The sequence below is a fragment of the Puntigrus tetrazona genome, unplaced genomic scaffold, assembly GCF_018831695.1.
Source record: "Puntigrus tetrazona isolate hp1 unplaced genomic scaffold, ASM1883169v1 S000000003, whole genome shotgun sequence".
Taxonomy (NCBI): domain Eukaryota; kingdom Metazoa; phylum Chordata; class Actinopteri; order Cypriniformes; family Cyprinidae; genus Puntigrus; species Puntigrus tetrazona.
In genome coordinates, this window is record NW_025047683.1 from 2,470,900 (window position 1) to 2,487,501 (window position 16,602).

The 16,602-nt window shown below is 42.8% G+C and overlaps 1 pseudogene; it reads left to right on the forward strand.

The window, feature by feature from the left end:
• Positions 1-2,220: 2,220 nt before the first annotated feature.
• Positions 2,221-10,025, forward strand: LOC122331864 (annotated as a pseudogene).
• Positions 10,026-16,602: the final 6,577 nt, after the last annotated feature.

A 16,602-nucleotide genomic window follows, 5' to 3' on the forward strand; every position in this document is an offset into this window, starting at 1 on the left:
AGCACCAGGAAAATTAAATAAAATAGAGTATCCTTCTATGTTCTAGTAGTTCAGTAAATGTGAGAATAAAGAATATATGCGTGTTATAGGTTCATGTAAATGAATTTATGATATTGTTCATTTTAAAATGGAATGTTAATGATTTAGAAATTTAGAAAGCTCATAGGACAACGAAAAACAGGCTATGTTAATACCCAATGTATCTTAATAGAATTATTTGAAGCTACATCCACAAGTCATTACAACAAATGCAGTTTCTGAGTGAATCTGTAGTACATTTTACTGTAGACTGATTTTAATATGAAATACAAATGTCAATATATGTTGTTTTATGGCAAAACTTTTAAATAAATAAATAAATGAATTGGCTCTATATTCATTTGTGCTAATTTCCAACAATACATTATGCAACTCTACTAAAATGAATATCAACCGCAAAAATGTCAACAACATAAAAACGACTACTAGATGCATAGCGTGCAAAAGGTCTCTCTGGGTCACCATCACAAACCACAACACAGACATAAACAAGGTCTGTGTCTTTCAAAGTCAATCCATTTTCATTGTGTTTAGTATTGTAAGAGCGAGGATCCTTAGAGACAAGTCAATAAATCAAGCAATTTCCATAATTACAAGCAGAAACTCTGCTGAGCTCCATTGTGTTTTAATGCAGCTCAGTTTATTTTATTTATTTTTTAAAGCACACTGGTTTGATCATATCAGCAAACTTCACTATAGGGACATTTGTAATGACAGACAAAACAGCTTACACCCCATATTAAAAGTGACAATAGCTTACCAAATAATAATATAATTTATGCTCATTTTTAACAGATGGTCACCAGACAAGAATAGCTGGACTTCCTTTTAGTCCTTCCCCTTCTGTTTTTCAATTTTATGACCAATTTTGTTTTAAGTTGGCCTGAACTGCAAAATATGCTTTTCTTACATACGCTTCTCGAAAAAAAATATCTAGAAATCAAAATGATCAGAATCAGAATCAGAATCACTTTATTGCCAGGTATGTTTGCACATACGAGGAATTTGTTTTAGTGACAAAACTCTCTACAGTGCAACACGACAAGACAAGACAGATATAAAGAGAATTATGTACAATATACAAAATATAAAATGTGCAACACAGCAAAAATAAAAATAGAAAAATAAAAATATATACTATAATTATTGCTTCCTTTTTAAGAAAAAGTGAGTCAAAATTAAGTGAGAGATTTTTCTGAAAAGTCTGTCAGTCTTGAAAATCCTCTAATTGAAGATTTTTTTGAATATTTTGGCTGGACAACAATGAAACAAATCTAAACAAGAACAGCAGTTTTTTTGCAGTGTAGTTCATACAGTAGCATATTTTACGATGGCCTATATATATATTAAAAATAAGTATTAAAATAACTCAAATAGTATTTTACAATTGAAACTAAAACAGCGAATCATAGTTCAAAAATGATTCGCCTAAAAGACTGATTCATTCAGGAGTCTGTTCTAATGAGTGTCTAACTGAATTCATTGACTCGTTCGTTTAAAACGCACATTCATGCATGCATAAACTAAACTCATTTAAAACTATTTTCTTTGACGAAGCAGAGCGAAATCATGAAAAAGTGTTGCAGTCATACAATGTAAGTCATTTAATATCAGCATTGCTTATTGAACTGTTGTATGAAATCTTGCAAATGAAACTCCTTGAATTGTCATTTAAAGCTGTTTTTAAACAGTTAAATAATTAAAATGAAATCTATTATAAAAATTTAATTTAAAAAGAAATGAATAATTGCATAAATATTCAACTCGGCTGAGATGTACGAGCGATGCGAACTGACGTAAGCGCCAGGCGTGATTCGCCGTTTTAGTTGCTATAGCGACGTGTGTTATGAGTTCCGCTCTGAATATATAAACACACTGAACTCCATCGCTATCTGTTGGTTGTGAGACGAGGAGACATTTGAGTATTTTCTGATCAGATCTTGTTGCTTTCTTGAAGCTCATCGGAGGATTCCCTTAGAAGAAGACTTTTATTTCAGACGGAGATCAGCTGGATTTTCTGGAGAAGAGTTTTAAACTGTTATTTGTTCTATAACTAAACTTATTACTGCAGTTGTGTCTTGTATTGTTATTGTATTTCATTTTATTTTATACATTTTTCTTTTTTTTCTCCCCTATTTGGAGTTTGGAGGAAGTCACAATGGCCCACTCTGACGAAAGACGATGAGGTATGTTTTTAATGGATTATTTTAGGATATTTATTATTGGTATGTGCATTGTTTGACAGCTTGTGCAACCTGTTATATTGAAGTTAAGTGATGCGTGTCTTGTTCCACGGTGACAGATAAACTGTGCTAAAAATAAGGTTTTGATTATTGACTGTTAATAAAACAGTATGAAGTATTGTGGGTGTGTAATATTTCAGCCCCGGCGCCCAGATCCAGGAGCGCTGCCATATATCTCTCAGACGGCTGCTCAGGAGGATGGGAGACGAGGCTCTGGGTGATCGTGTGACTCAGAGCAGCCCCTGAGCCAAGAGCTACCAGGATACATCGCGCCTCTGCCTTCTGACCTGGCTGTTTCTGTGTCCACAGATCAGCCTCACAGGAAGAGGAAGGCAGAGCGGCGGCCCGGGAGGATGAAGGGCCGCCCACCTCCAACACAAGACCAGCCAACGCTCCCGCAAGAGGTCAGGATTATCAAAGATGTCATGACTCAGTTATTAATAGAAAATGTTCTGTTTATACATGTTCTTGTGCGCTTCAGAAGCGCATGCCAAGGGCCCATTGCTGGGCCGAGGTGGATTCGGCCCGGTGCATGCTGGGATACGAGGTCCGACAGACTGCCAGTAAGACGCTTTCTTCCCTGCCTCCTTCAAACAGCTTTCAGAGTTGGCGATATCAGTGAAGGCGTGATTTCCTGCGGTGTGTTGATCTGTTCACAGGTTGCCATCAAGTACGTTTGCAAAAGCAGGACGCCTGAGAAGCTGAAAGTGGTGAGTTGAAGGTGAATCTGTTGTGAATCTGCATTCAGCTCTGGATGTAACGGATCTTTGGTCTCTGCAGGAAGGTCAGGGCTCGCTGCCGCTGGAGTGGCGTTGATGACCCTGGTCAATTCGGCCCTGCCTGCCCAAAACGTCCTGCAGCTGCTGGATTGGTTCGACCATCGCAGACGCTACACCATGATCCTGGAGCGTCCCGTTCCTTGCCAAGATCTCCAGAGTTTCTGCGAGGAGAACGGATGTCTGGAGAGACTCTGGCCAAGAAAGTCCTGCTGCAGCTGATCACGGCGCTGAAACACTGCGCAGAGCCGCGGAGTCCTGCACCGGACGCCAAACCGAGAACCTGCTGATCTCCACTGAGTCACACGACATCAAGCTGCTGGACTTCGGGCTGTGGAGATCTGCTGCAAGACTTTCGGCCTACCGACACTTTGCAGGTTGCTTTGATCTCACTGCAGTGATGCGTTGCCAGAACAGCAAAGGGAAGATTTTGATCGGACGTTTGTGGTCTTGTTGTGTCTCTCAGGCACTCTTGAATACGCCCTGAGTGTGGTTTCGCAGCACCGCTTATCACGCAGGACCGGCTACACGGTTTGGTCGGTCGGGGTGACGCCTACAGCATCCTGTGCGGCTGTTTCCCCTTCAGAGGAGCACGCAGGGTCACCTCCAAAAGCAGGCTGACCTTTCCCTAGAGAGCTGTCTACAGGCAAGAGACAGACGCCACGCCCAGATCCAGGTGAAGCGTGTGCTTTTGTGTTGCTGAAGACTGTGTTGTGTGTAACAGAGTGCCGCCAGCTGATTCGCTGGTGTCTCAGTGCATCGGCATCAGACCGGCCCAGTTTAGAGGACATTGAGAGCCACCCCTGGTTAAACTGAACAGGTGTAAGGCCAGTGACACACACTTTCTGAATCACAGCAGAGTCACGGCTGGATTGTGTCGTTGGGATCAGTCTAGATCAATGCTTTTCGACTGTTTGTATAGGGAGAGCAGGAGTGACACAGGAAGTGCGGAGAACTGCTTCCTGGTCACCTTCAGTCCGGTGAGGGGCTCTGTGTGGATCCTGGAGGAGCTGAACACACAGCACCAGCAGAAACCAGAGCCTGAGATCAGATAGAGATTGGGGTTTTTTAGCTAAAGCGTGTTTTTCAGAATGAGAGTAGAGAGAAAAAGGGAGAAATGGGACATTGTGTAAATAAGAGGAACAGACTGAGGCACTAGACACTAAATTGTACATATAATTCATATTTATTCATGTTTAGATGTAATAGATTTTTAGTTGGTTTGCAAAGGAGTCTGTGCTGTCTAAAACCAGCTTGTGGTTTTGTAAATTAATTTGGTCATATAATGAAATGTAATTTCAATTATACATTTAGTGTAAATATATTTGAATAAAGCCTGTATGTTTGCAGATGATTGCAGTGTCTTTTAGTGGACAGAGGGTTAATGTGTGTATTTGTTTGTTATGTTGCACTTTAAGCGATACATTCTGCTATTTCTAAGGATTATGACAGGAACACAGTGAATTATGATAATACTGTATATTATACCTTTTAGTGCAAATACACTCTTGGAAATAAAGGTACAAAAGCTGTCACTGGGGCGGTAGATTTTTAAAAGGGACATGTTTGTACCTAAAGGTCCATTTTGTAGCTTAAAAGGTACATATTAGTTCAGTAAAGGTACATATTTGAGCCTATGTCACGGTGTGGTTTAAGTAGAAGGAGCACTCAATGAGAAAAATAAACTAAAACAGTTTTAATCCTCTAAAAATGAACAAAATAGCAATATAGCTGCAAGCAGGCAGGACAAAAAGGACCACACGCATTAAAGACGAGAACTGACGATTAAACAGAAGCAAACTGGAACTTAAATACACACAGGAATTGACTAAATTAACAAGACACAGTTAGACAATTAATAGAAAGTAGGTGACACTGAACACATGGGAGAAGACAAAACAACAACAAAAGAGTCCACACGTGTGACAACCTAATAGGTACAAAAGTGTATTTTAAAAACGCACTCGCCCAGTGACAGCTTTGTACCTTCATTTTTGAGTGTGTGTGAAATACAAATAGAAAAAAACAGCAGGTTTGAAATGATCTGACATTATTTGCTCATTTAGCAGTAAGCTGTGTAAGTGTTAAGGTTTCTTTTAAAACACTTCGATTAATAAAGCCTCACAAAGAAGATCAGAAAGGTAACCTTATCCCTGACTTGTTAAACCCTCATTAAACCCACTTTGTTAAAAGCCTTTACAGCACAGCTAATCCCATTCCAGAGCTGAAGAAATGACTAAATTCCTCTGAATTCTGATATTTTTGTGTTAATATCAGGCAATTGTTTTGGAGTTTATCACAATTCTGTTTTTGATGCATGTGTGAGTGTTGTGAGGAAGTCATTGTGCAAGAGTTTATGGAGAATATTACATGGCAACATATCTCTCGCTCTTTATGTACGGTCAGTTTAATTCTGTCCAGTTTCTGAAGAAAGAAAGAGTAAAGAAAGGAATAAAAGAAGGACAGAAGAGAGAGAGAGAGAATCTGCGGCTGTCGGGAGTACATCTATTTATAGATATGTATTTGCCTTCAGGTATTTATAAACAAAATAGGCATGAAATAATGTTTTCTAAATCATTAAAATGTGAAAATTGACTGGAACAAAAAGTATCAGAGAAAAATAGAAATCATGTCTTTATAGCATTTTTAATTACAGGCGTAGTACAAGACTTCTTTATTGTCGACAAATAATTGTCGTAAAGCAAAAACATTTAGTAGAAAAATCTGACGTGAAGGAAAAACTATTTTTGGAATGAGCAATTTTGAGTGGGATTCTGGTTGAGAAGCACTTCACTAAAATGTACCATATCTGTGGAATGTGGTAGCATTGCCACCTACTGACTTGGTTCATTGTTAATCAGAGTTTATATAGCGCTTTTAACAATACAGATTGTGTCAAAGCACTTAAGAGTATCAAACAGGAGAATAGTAAAGTAAAATGTAGTGTCTGTGCAGTCAAATGACAATAATAACTGGAAATGAATGTAAATGTTTGTATATTGTCTGGTTTCACAGAAAGGAGGCGACGGATGTGAAAGACACCTCTGAGATGGTGAAGGAGGCCTTGCAGCAGGCTGAGCGCGCCCAGAGTTCAGTGACCGAGGCTCTGAAACAGGCCAGCGCTGACATCAAGGAACGCAAGACCTGCTGGTCTCCGTAAGTCTACATTTCTAGCCATTGGTTCCAAAGGGGACCGTTTTAGCCATTCTTTAGTCATTAGTAATTTGGACTTGATCTTTTGAAGCAATTTGTGACTCTTTTGTTTAAAAATGCGTTGGACTTGGAGCTAAAACTGAGTAACACCGCTCGAAGGCTGCTGAAGTTGGAAAGCGATGTAGCTTTGCTGAAAGAAAAGGCACTCAACACCTCCACCAGCGCGAACAGCACAGAGAAAGAGGCGGACAGCATCAAGGCACTTCAAAAATTCAAATTCAAATTTGATTTGTCACATACACATACATACATGGTAACGACATGCAGTGAAATGTTTTTACAACCTTCCAGCGTCGGAATAGAAAAAAAATAAAAATATAAAATATAAAAAATATATATATATTGAAGAAGTGTACAAAGTATAAAAGGTAAAAATAAAATAAAGTATAAAATATAAAGTGGCTGTGTGAATGTCCAATGTAAAGTGACTAGTGGAGTATTGTCCAGTGTAATTGTCCAGTTGTAAGTGGGTATCTGGGGAAGAGGGGTGAACATGGGAATCCCGGTGATTAGGCGCTGGGTGTTCTCTGGTTCAGACTCGAATGGCCTCATGGAAGAAGCTCCTCCTCATTCTCTCTGTGTTTGCCTTCAGGGAAGGAAAGCGCTTTCCTTAACGCAACAGAAAGAAGAGTCCATTGTTGGGATGGCGAGGTCTTCCACGATCTTCCTGGCCCTGGTACAGCACCGCTTGTTGTAGATGTGCTGCAGCACAGGGAGGTCAGTGCGGGTGGTGCGCTCAGCTGACCGCACCACCCTCTGAAGGGCTCGCCTGTCCTGCATGGTGCTGTTCCCGAACCAGGAGGTGATGTTTCCCGTCAGGACACTCTCAATGGTGCAGGTGTAAAAGTTCCTGAGCACCTGAGATGGGAGTCTGAAGTCCCTAAAGCGCCTCAGATGGTATAGACGCTGCCGGCCTTCTTCACCAGGGTGTTGATGTGACAGGACCAAGACAGGTCCTGCGTGATGTGAACACCCAGGTACCGAAAACTGTCCACTCTCTCCACCGGGTCCCCTTTGATCATGATGGGATGGTAAGAGCGCACCTGCTGCGTGCTGAAGTCCACTATTAACTCCTTTGTTTTTCTGACGTTCAGGAGCAGATTGTTCTCCTGAAGGTAGACCATCTCATCGTTGTTGGATATCAGGCCCACCACGACAGTGTCGTCAGCAAATTTAATGATGGTGATGGAGTTTGTAGTGGCCACACAGTCATGTGTGTACAGCGAGTACGAACAGGGGGCTCAGAACACAACCCTGAGGGGCTCCAGTGCTGAGAGTGAGGGAGGATGAGGTGTGTTTTCCCATCCGCACGGCTTGTGGTCTGTCGGTCAGGAAGTTGGTGATCCAGTGACGCAGGGATGGGCTGAGTCCCAGGACCTCCAACTTCGAGGTGAGTGTGGAGGAACTATGGTGTTGAACGCTGAACTATAGTCCACGAACAGCAATTTCACATAGTTCCCTTTTCTAAAATCCAGGTGGCTCGTGGTTGTGTGGAGGAGGTGTGATGGCATCCTCCGTAGACCGGTTCTGGCGGTGGGGCGAATCTGTAGTGGGTCGAGTGTGTCCGGTAGTGATGCGGTGATGAAGTCTCTGACGAGTCTCTCAAAGCACTTCATCTCTACCGTCGTCAGAACTGCGCGGTAATCATTCAGGCAAGAGGCAAGAGGTTTCTTCGGCACAGGAACAATGATGGACTGTTTGAAACACGAGGACTGTAGACTGTTTCAGGAGAGATTAAATATCTAAGGTAAGACTCTGTTATTTATTTATTTTCGTTTGAGTAGGTTATTTATATTTTTCAATGTAGTTTGTTTATTATGTTGGCCTTGCCTCTCCTGAAGATTTGCTTCCTCTCTGTTATTCATCTGTTCTTAAATAAATGAAAGATATTTATTCGAGACTGCGCGTTGTGCTTTTCTGGATCAGGGATTGATGACCGTCCGACGTTTTTTTGTTTTTGTAGACTTTATTTGTTACAGCCTTGCGTGCTCCCTAGACAAACGGGAGGCTCGTAACACTATCCCCGTGTTATAGGCTGCGGGCGGGATCTCAGAGAGTCGTGGATAGTTTACCCACGGTTTACCCACGGCTTCTGGTTGGGAAACGTCCTGATGACTGTTTTCTCTACCGTGTCATCCGCTAGTTTCCCGATGAATCCCATCACTGCTTCTGTGAACACGTTGACGCCCTCGAGCTACACCTGAACATGGCCCAGTCTGCGTCATCCAAAGCGTCCTGCAGAGTGCGGCACACGAATGCTCAGACCAGCGTGACACCTCCTCTGTACCGGGCTTCCTGTTTCAGCCTCTGTTTGTAAACAGGCACGAGGAAGATGGCGCCATGGTCCGATTTACCAAACGGTGGGCATGATTTTGCCTTGTAGCTCTCTATGAAGGTGTGTAGCAGTGATCCAGTGTCCTTTCGCCCCTGGTGGGGCAGGTGAGTTGCTGGTGAAAGTTTGGCGGTGCGCGCTTGAGGTTTGCACTGTTAAAATCCCCCATCACAATGAGTGCGCGGCCCGGTGCTGTGACTGGTGTGATGTTAGGTGATCGTGCTTGAGGTGGAATATAAACGGCACTGACTATGACCGAGCTGAATTCTTGTGGAAGATAGAAAGGGCGACAATTGATGGTCAGAAGTTCCAGGTTTGGTGTGCAGGAGCGTGAGAGAGGTTGGTAAACAACTCGCACCAGCGATTGTTCACCATCAGACACACTCCACCTCCTCTTGTCTTCCCCGACTCCATTGTTCTGTCCATGTAAACAGAGAAAAAACTCGGCCGGTTGTATGGCGTATCACTGGGTTCAGCCATGTCTTGGTGAAGCAGAGGAGGTTGCAGTCCCGCACCATGTCTCTCTGGAACTTGATCCTTGCCCTGAGGTCATCGAGCTTGTTTTCCAGAGACTGGACGTTGGCTAACAGGACACTAGGTAGGGGAGCGCGGCGTGGCGTGCCCTCAACCTGTTCCTGATGCCGGCTCGTTTCTCGTGGATGCCGGTGCGGGTCGCGCCCTTTGTCTTCGACAGGATCTCGCCGCCAACATGGGTCCGGGTTTAAAACGCGAAAGGTGGGTGCATTGTACACCAATAGATATAAGAGTGGCTCGGTCATATGTAGTAATAGCCATCTTATATAAAGAAAACAGCGTAGACTATTTAAAATACAAACATACTTAACAAAAACAGAAAGTTTTGCGGAGCGTCGTGGACGGCAGCCGACCTCAACGGCGCCATCTTGCACTTGCTGAGCAGCTCAAAAGGTGCATGAATCACCTGGATATGATACGTCATCTCTGCTAAGAAGTGTTGTGGGTTTGTAACCTATACTATACATGACTGTTTATGCAGGATCTGGATTCAGAGCTGAAGGACAAGTACAGTAGTGTCGAGCAGGTGATCACACAGAAAGCAGAAGGAGTGGCAGAGGCCAAGAAAAGAGCAGAGAAACTCCAACAGGAAGCCAAAACATGGCTGCTACAGGCCAGCGACAAACTCCAGCTGCTAAAAAGTATGTCAATAACGCATCTCTAATTAAAGCATTAGAAGAGAACCATCACAAAACATTAACTTTTTAAATGTTCTCGCTTAAAAGAACAATATGTCTGTGTTTTTCAGATCCTGAGAAGAACTATGATGTAGATCAGAAGCTGCTGGAGGACAAGGCCAATGAACTGGTGGATGTGGATAAGGCTGTGAAAGAACTGCTTCAGGAGATCAGTCACAAAGTCACCGTCTACAGCACCTGACTGTTTTAACACTACTACTGACTGCTTTGGGAACATTTATGAAATTACCTTCTACGTCAAATCCCTGAGAAGGTTTTGTGAGTTTTACCCATACTTTATGATCACTGTATGGAAGGGTGTTACACACTTTTATGAACACGAGAGAATGCGATTTGGATTTTAAACCATAGCAGACCAAAGAGTGAATGTAGGATATGCCCAACATAACTATGAGACTGCAATTACATTGACCTCATTGTTTCAATTTTAGATTAGAGTTAAAAAGTAAAATAATATAAATGTAATTTTTACAAACGTTTTTGTTTACAGATACTTGGACCAACTTGTGAATACCATGAAAGTTCAAATCAGAATAAACTCAAGTGTGAAACTGACATTGCTATTGTGTAAATTTCTCAAATCAAGGAAATCAATCAATCTGAGAAACCTTAAAATATGCAAACAACACTGAAGACTGAAGTGTATTGTGAAAAAAATCACTCTTTACTCCAAAATATTTTTACATTTGTTTATTTTCAGTTGTTGGTTTTATTGCTGGAAAATGACACTGATATGGACCGGGATCATGGCTGTAGACTGGAGCTGGACCTGTCCTGAAGCAATGAGGCTCGCAGACTGATGATACATGGAGCCCGTGAGACTGATCTAAACGATCCAGATAAAGATCTGTTACCTATTCTCAATTGCCCTGTGTATCATCAGTCTTGGGCTACAGCTCTGACATTGTTCTTGTGCTCTTGTGGATTTGCTTCTGAATCAGACACCAGTCGTATTTGTGTTTGTTACCACGTTACAGCTAGCGTTATTTAAACTCTCGCACACTCAGAAGTGTTCAGCTGGGATCAGGCTTTATGAAGAACAGTCAAGATCTTCCACAGTGACTCAATCAATCATTTGTTATTTAAACTTGCCTTATACACAGAGGCATTGTCATGTTAGAGTCCTGTCCATAAATCTGTATCCACAATTCCCTAGAACATCATTGTATGCTTTAACATTACGATTTGTACTCATGGATATTATAATAATAAATACATACTAAATTTAATGATAAAATTAATAATAAAGTAGTTCAACGCGTTTATTGGAAGTGGGTGACCCAAAACTTTTGTCAATATAGTGTATAAAGATACATTTACATTTGTGTTTACATGCATTTACTTCAGTCTTTTATCTGTCTTTATCCCTTTAGACTGCTTTTGGACACATTAAATATGATTTTTTTGCCAAACACCTACTTTTATTCAACAAACCTTACCTGTATTCTGCGAGACTTACCTTTAGTCAACAAAGACTTACTCTTATTCAAGACTTGTACTCTAAAACACTTACCTTTAGTCATACCTGTATTCTACAGGACTTACCTGTTTTCTAAATCACTTACCTTCATTCAACAAATCTTACATGTATTCTACTGACTTACCTTTAATCAACAGACCTAATCTGCATTCTACAGGACTTACCTTTAGTTAACAAGCTGTACCTGTACTCTTACCTTTAGTCAACATACGTTACCTGTATTCTAGAGGACTTACCTGTTTTCTAAATTACTTACCTTAATTCAACAAGCCTTACATCTATTCCACAGGACTTACCTGTTTTCTAAATCACTTAGCTTCATTCAACAAACCTTTCCTGTATTCTACAGGACTTACCTTTAGTCAAATCAAATCAAATCAAATCAAATTCAAATTCCATTGGTCACATACACAGACATACGTGAGTACGACATGTAGTGAAATGCTTTGGGCCATCATCCCATCCACATCCAGATACAAGATGGGGTTAGACATGATGGGATGACAGAAATAAGGAAGTACAGCATTTACATGAGGAAGGGTGAGGCGAGAAAAACAAAAACAAACCCAGACTGTGCTCCTAGGGGACCTGTCACCAAGCCAGCAGAGGGAGCTCTTACCCTGGGTGATCTGCGATCACTCCTCTGCTGCTACTTCCTGTTCCAGGACTATAAAACTGTAGCAAGCCACCGCCTGCAGGTTGCATTGTTTCGCCTGTTTCTTTGTTAGATCGCTCGTGGATTATTGTTTCTGATTTCCCTGGTTTTGACCCTGTCTGTTTTTCGGTTTTCTGATTGTTTGCTGCCTGACCTGACCATCGCCTGTTTCTGGATTTTGTTATTGCCTCGCCTCCTATACATCTGTTTGCCCTGTTTGACGCCTGCCTGCTATGACCATGCCTTCGTTTAATAAAAGCCTGCATATGGATCCGCACGCCTCAGGCCCTCATTCATGACAGAATGCAACCTCACACCAGGATCCAGCGGCTTTTCACCTGATCCATGTCCAGGTAGGACCCTCGCTAGACGCGTTTATTGGCCCTCAAGCAAGGCACTCGATCAATTGAGGATTATACTCAAGAGTTTCTGGACATGGCTTACCTCTCTGACATACCTGACTGCTTATTGATTGAGTTGTATCATGAGGGGAGTAAATCAGCCACTCAAGACAAAACTTGTTCGTGAGGGTCCACGTGAGTCGCTTGCACAGTTTATTGAGTTCGGTTTAGTGACTGTGGGGTCAGCTTTCACGTTGGGTGTTGAGGAGGAAAAGGATACAGCATCAACTCCAGTAATGGCTGCCTTCCCAGAGCCGCTGCCCAAGATGGCCGCCTTCTTCCCAGAGCCGCTGACCAAGATGACCGCCTTCTTCCCAGAGCCGCTGCCCAAGATGGCCGCCTTCTTCCCAGAGCCGCTGCCCAAGATGGCCGCCTTCTTCCCAGAGCCGCTGCCCAAGATGGCCGCCTTCCCCGAGCTGCTGCCCAAGATGGCCGCCGCCTGCCCAGAGCCACTTCCCAAGATGGCCGCCGCCTGCCCAGAGCCGCTTCCCAAGATGGCCGCCGCCTGCCCAGAGCCGCTTCCCAAGATGGCCACCTGCGTCAGGCAAAGCCTCCAGTGCCCGCGCTCGTGCAAAACCTCAAGTTATCCCACCCTCCCACCCTTGCTACACGCCGCCGATGGATCCCAGCAGCCCCTGCACTCATCCTCTGCCTCCACCTGAGCTCACCACGGGTCTGCCAGTCTCCATCGCCGCCAGGTGAAGGATCCTCGCTTCATCGCTCCGCCTCCGAGTCCCAGACTCCACCTCGGCTTGTAGACCCATCGGCCCCTGGGCTTCTAGCTCCTCCTCTCCACCGTGCTCCGTCAGTCCACCAGCTCCACCAGGCTCCATCGTCTCTCCAGCTACGCCTTGGTCGGTCGTCGACCATCCGTCGCCTCAGGATTCCACTCCTCCAGCCGCCTCGCCCCTCCATCCCTCCGGCTCTGTCAGGCTCCTCCTCCCCGGCTCCACCTCAGTCCTCTGGCTTCACCGCGTCCTTCTCGCCCCCCGCCTCCGCATCAGTTGCCGGGCCCGCGGTGTCGCCTAGGACCTCCAGCGCCTCTGTGTCACCCTGGCTCTTCGGCTCTCCGCCTCCGCCTCAGTCTCTCGACCACCAGCTCCGCGCTGCCATCGGTCGGCCCCATGGAGTCGATGACAGTTACCTCTCCATGGCTCCTCCTCCGTCGGCTCCACCACTGACCATCATGGCTGGGCTCTGGATCGCCTCCCGCTCCGTACTCCTCCTGTTTTCTCCCCTGGCTCCTCCTCCATCTCTTCCTCCTTGGACTCCGTTTGCTGACCTCCTGGAACCCCTCCCAAGCTCACAGTGTTTTTGTTTGTTTTATGGAGTGCCAGGAGTCGCTCCTAGGAGGGGGCTATGTCACCAAGCCAGAAGAGGGGCTTACCCTGGGTGATCTGCGATCACTCCTCTGCTGCTACTTCCTGTTCCAGGACTATAAAAACTGTAGCAAGCCACTCACCTGCAGGTTGCATTGTTTCGCCTGTTTCTTTGTTAGATCGTTCGTGGATTATTGTTTCTGAGTTCCCTGGTTTTGACCCTGTCTGTTTTTCGGTTTTCTGATTGTTTGCTGCCTGACCTGACCATCGCCTGTTTCTGGATTTTGTTATTGCCTCGCCTCCTATACATCTGTTTGCCCTGTTTGACGCCTGCCTGCTATGACCATGCCTTCGTTTAATAAAAGCCTGCATATGGATCCGCACGCCTCAGACCCCTCACTCATGACAGGACCACAGTGTGATAACGGGGAAAAAAACACCTCAGCAATAGAAGAAGATAGTTTAGACACTTTGACAACATGTAAAACAATGTAAAGTCTCTGGGTCATTGGGATCCTCCACTGGCGAGCAGTCATCCTTCTCTGGCAGCCGTCAATGCAGCGTTGATCCAGACCTGTCTGCCAGGCAGGCGGAAAGGTGGGAGTGAGGAGTGCGAGAGCGTCTTCACTGCCGTGATCTACCGGGGGAGTTGTTTTTCCAGCAGTGCATGGTAGAGGAGTCGAAACCAGATAGGAATGGAATTTGTTTAGGCTTGGTGCGAGTAGTCGTAAGCAGTTTACTCCGAACAACTCTATTGTCCATTGTGGTCCCCAAATTGATCCATTTTTCGATGCAAAGCCTCGAGCTTCCCCATGATGTTATCCAAAGTGCGGTTTACAACCACAGTCTGAGTCCCGACAGATCTGCCCACTACTTCAGTTATTCCAGGCAGCCTTGTGGGGCTGTGGACAGCTGCCCTCGTTCTCTCAATTTGTCGATATACCAGGCTATGCCCAATCCGATCAGCAATAGCCCCGTAATCAAAGTTCAAATGAAAGATATCTTCAATATCCTCCACGGAAAGAGGTGCCAAGCACACGAGACGCCACTTCTCCCACGCGCCCATCGAATACCCGGCTGCCATCGTCCCGGCAGGACAGTGGGGTTCCCCCTCTTCAAGAAGATAACCTTACTCGTGACTTCAAAACACTGACCTTCAGTCAACAAACCTTACCTGTATTCTACAACATTTACCTTCAGTCAACAAATTGTACCTGTACTCTAAAACACTTATCTTTAGTCAACAAACCTTACTTGTATGCTACAGAACTTATCTGTACTCTATAGGACTTACCTGTACTGTACAACACTAACCTTTATTCAACAAACCTTACCTGTATTCTGCAGGACCTAACTATATTCTACAACACAAACCTTTATTCAACAAACCTTACCTGCACCTTACAACATTTACCTATAGTAATAACATAATTTTAGAACAGGTTTTTGAAGTTTGCTTTTCTGCTGCAATACCTTTTCGAATTATTTTTCTTAAATAATGACCCCTAAACACTTGGGTGCGCTTACTGTTTGATGTTAATGGAAAGACGCTAAGCCCTAATTTGTGTTTCCTTTATACTGCAGATGTATTTTAATCTTAACCTATATTACATTTGAATTTATTCAGCCATGTAAGAAGCACCAGGGAAAAATTAAATAAAATAGAGTATCCTTCTATGTTCTAGAAGTTCAGTAAATGTGAGAATAAAGAATATATGCGTGTTATAGGTTCATGTAAATGAATTTATGATATTGTTCATTTTAAAATGGAATGTTAATGATTTAGAAATTTAGAAAGCCTATAGGACAACGAAAACAGGCTATGTTAATACCCAATGTATCTTAATAGAATTATTTCGAAGCTACATCCACAAGTCGTTACAACAAATGCAGTTTCTGAGTGAATCTGTAGTACATTTTACTGTAGACTGATTTTAATATGAAATACAAATGTCAATATATGTTGTTTTATGGCAAAAACTTTTAAATAAATAAATAAATGAATTGGCTCTATATTCATTTGTGCTAATTTCCAACAATACATTATGCAACTCTACTAAAATGAATATCAACCGCAAAAATGTCAACAACATAAAACGACCACTAGATGGCAGCGTACAAAAAGGTCTCAGGGGGTCACCATCACAAACCACAACACAGACATAAACAAGGTCTGTGTCTTTCCAAAGTCAATTCATTTTCATTGTGTTTAGTATTGTAAGAGCGAGGATCCTTAGAGACAAGTCAATAAATCAAGCAATTTCCATAATTACAAGCAGAAAACTCTTGCTGAGCTCCATTGTGTTTTAATGCAGCTCAGTTTATTTTATTTATTTTTTAAAGCACACTGGTTTGATCATATCAGCAAACTTCACTATAGGGACATTTGTAATGACAGACAAAACAGCTTACACCCCATATTAAAAGTGACAATAGCTTACCAAATAATAATATAATTTATGCTCATTTTTAACAGATGGTCACCAGACAAGAATAGCTGGACTTCCTTTTAGTCCTTCCCTTCTGTTTTTCAATTTTATGACCAATTTTGTTTTGTTGCCGAACTGCAAAATATGCTTTTCTTACATACGTTTCCGAAAAAATATCTAGAAATCAAAATGATCAGAATCAGAATCAGAATCACTTTATTGCCAGGTATGTTTGCACATACGAGGAATTTGTTTTAGTGACAAAACTCTACAGTGCAACACGATAACAAGACAAGACAGATATAAAGAGAATTATGTACAATATACAAAATATAAAATGTGCAAATACAGCAAAATAAAAATAGAAAAATAAAAATATATACTATAATTATTGCTTCCTTTTAAGAAAAAGTGAGTCAAAATTAAGTGAGAGATTTTTCTTGAAAAGTCTGTCAGTCTTGAAAATCCCTCTAATTGAAGATT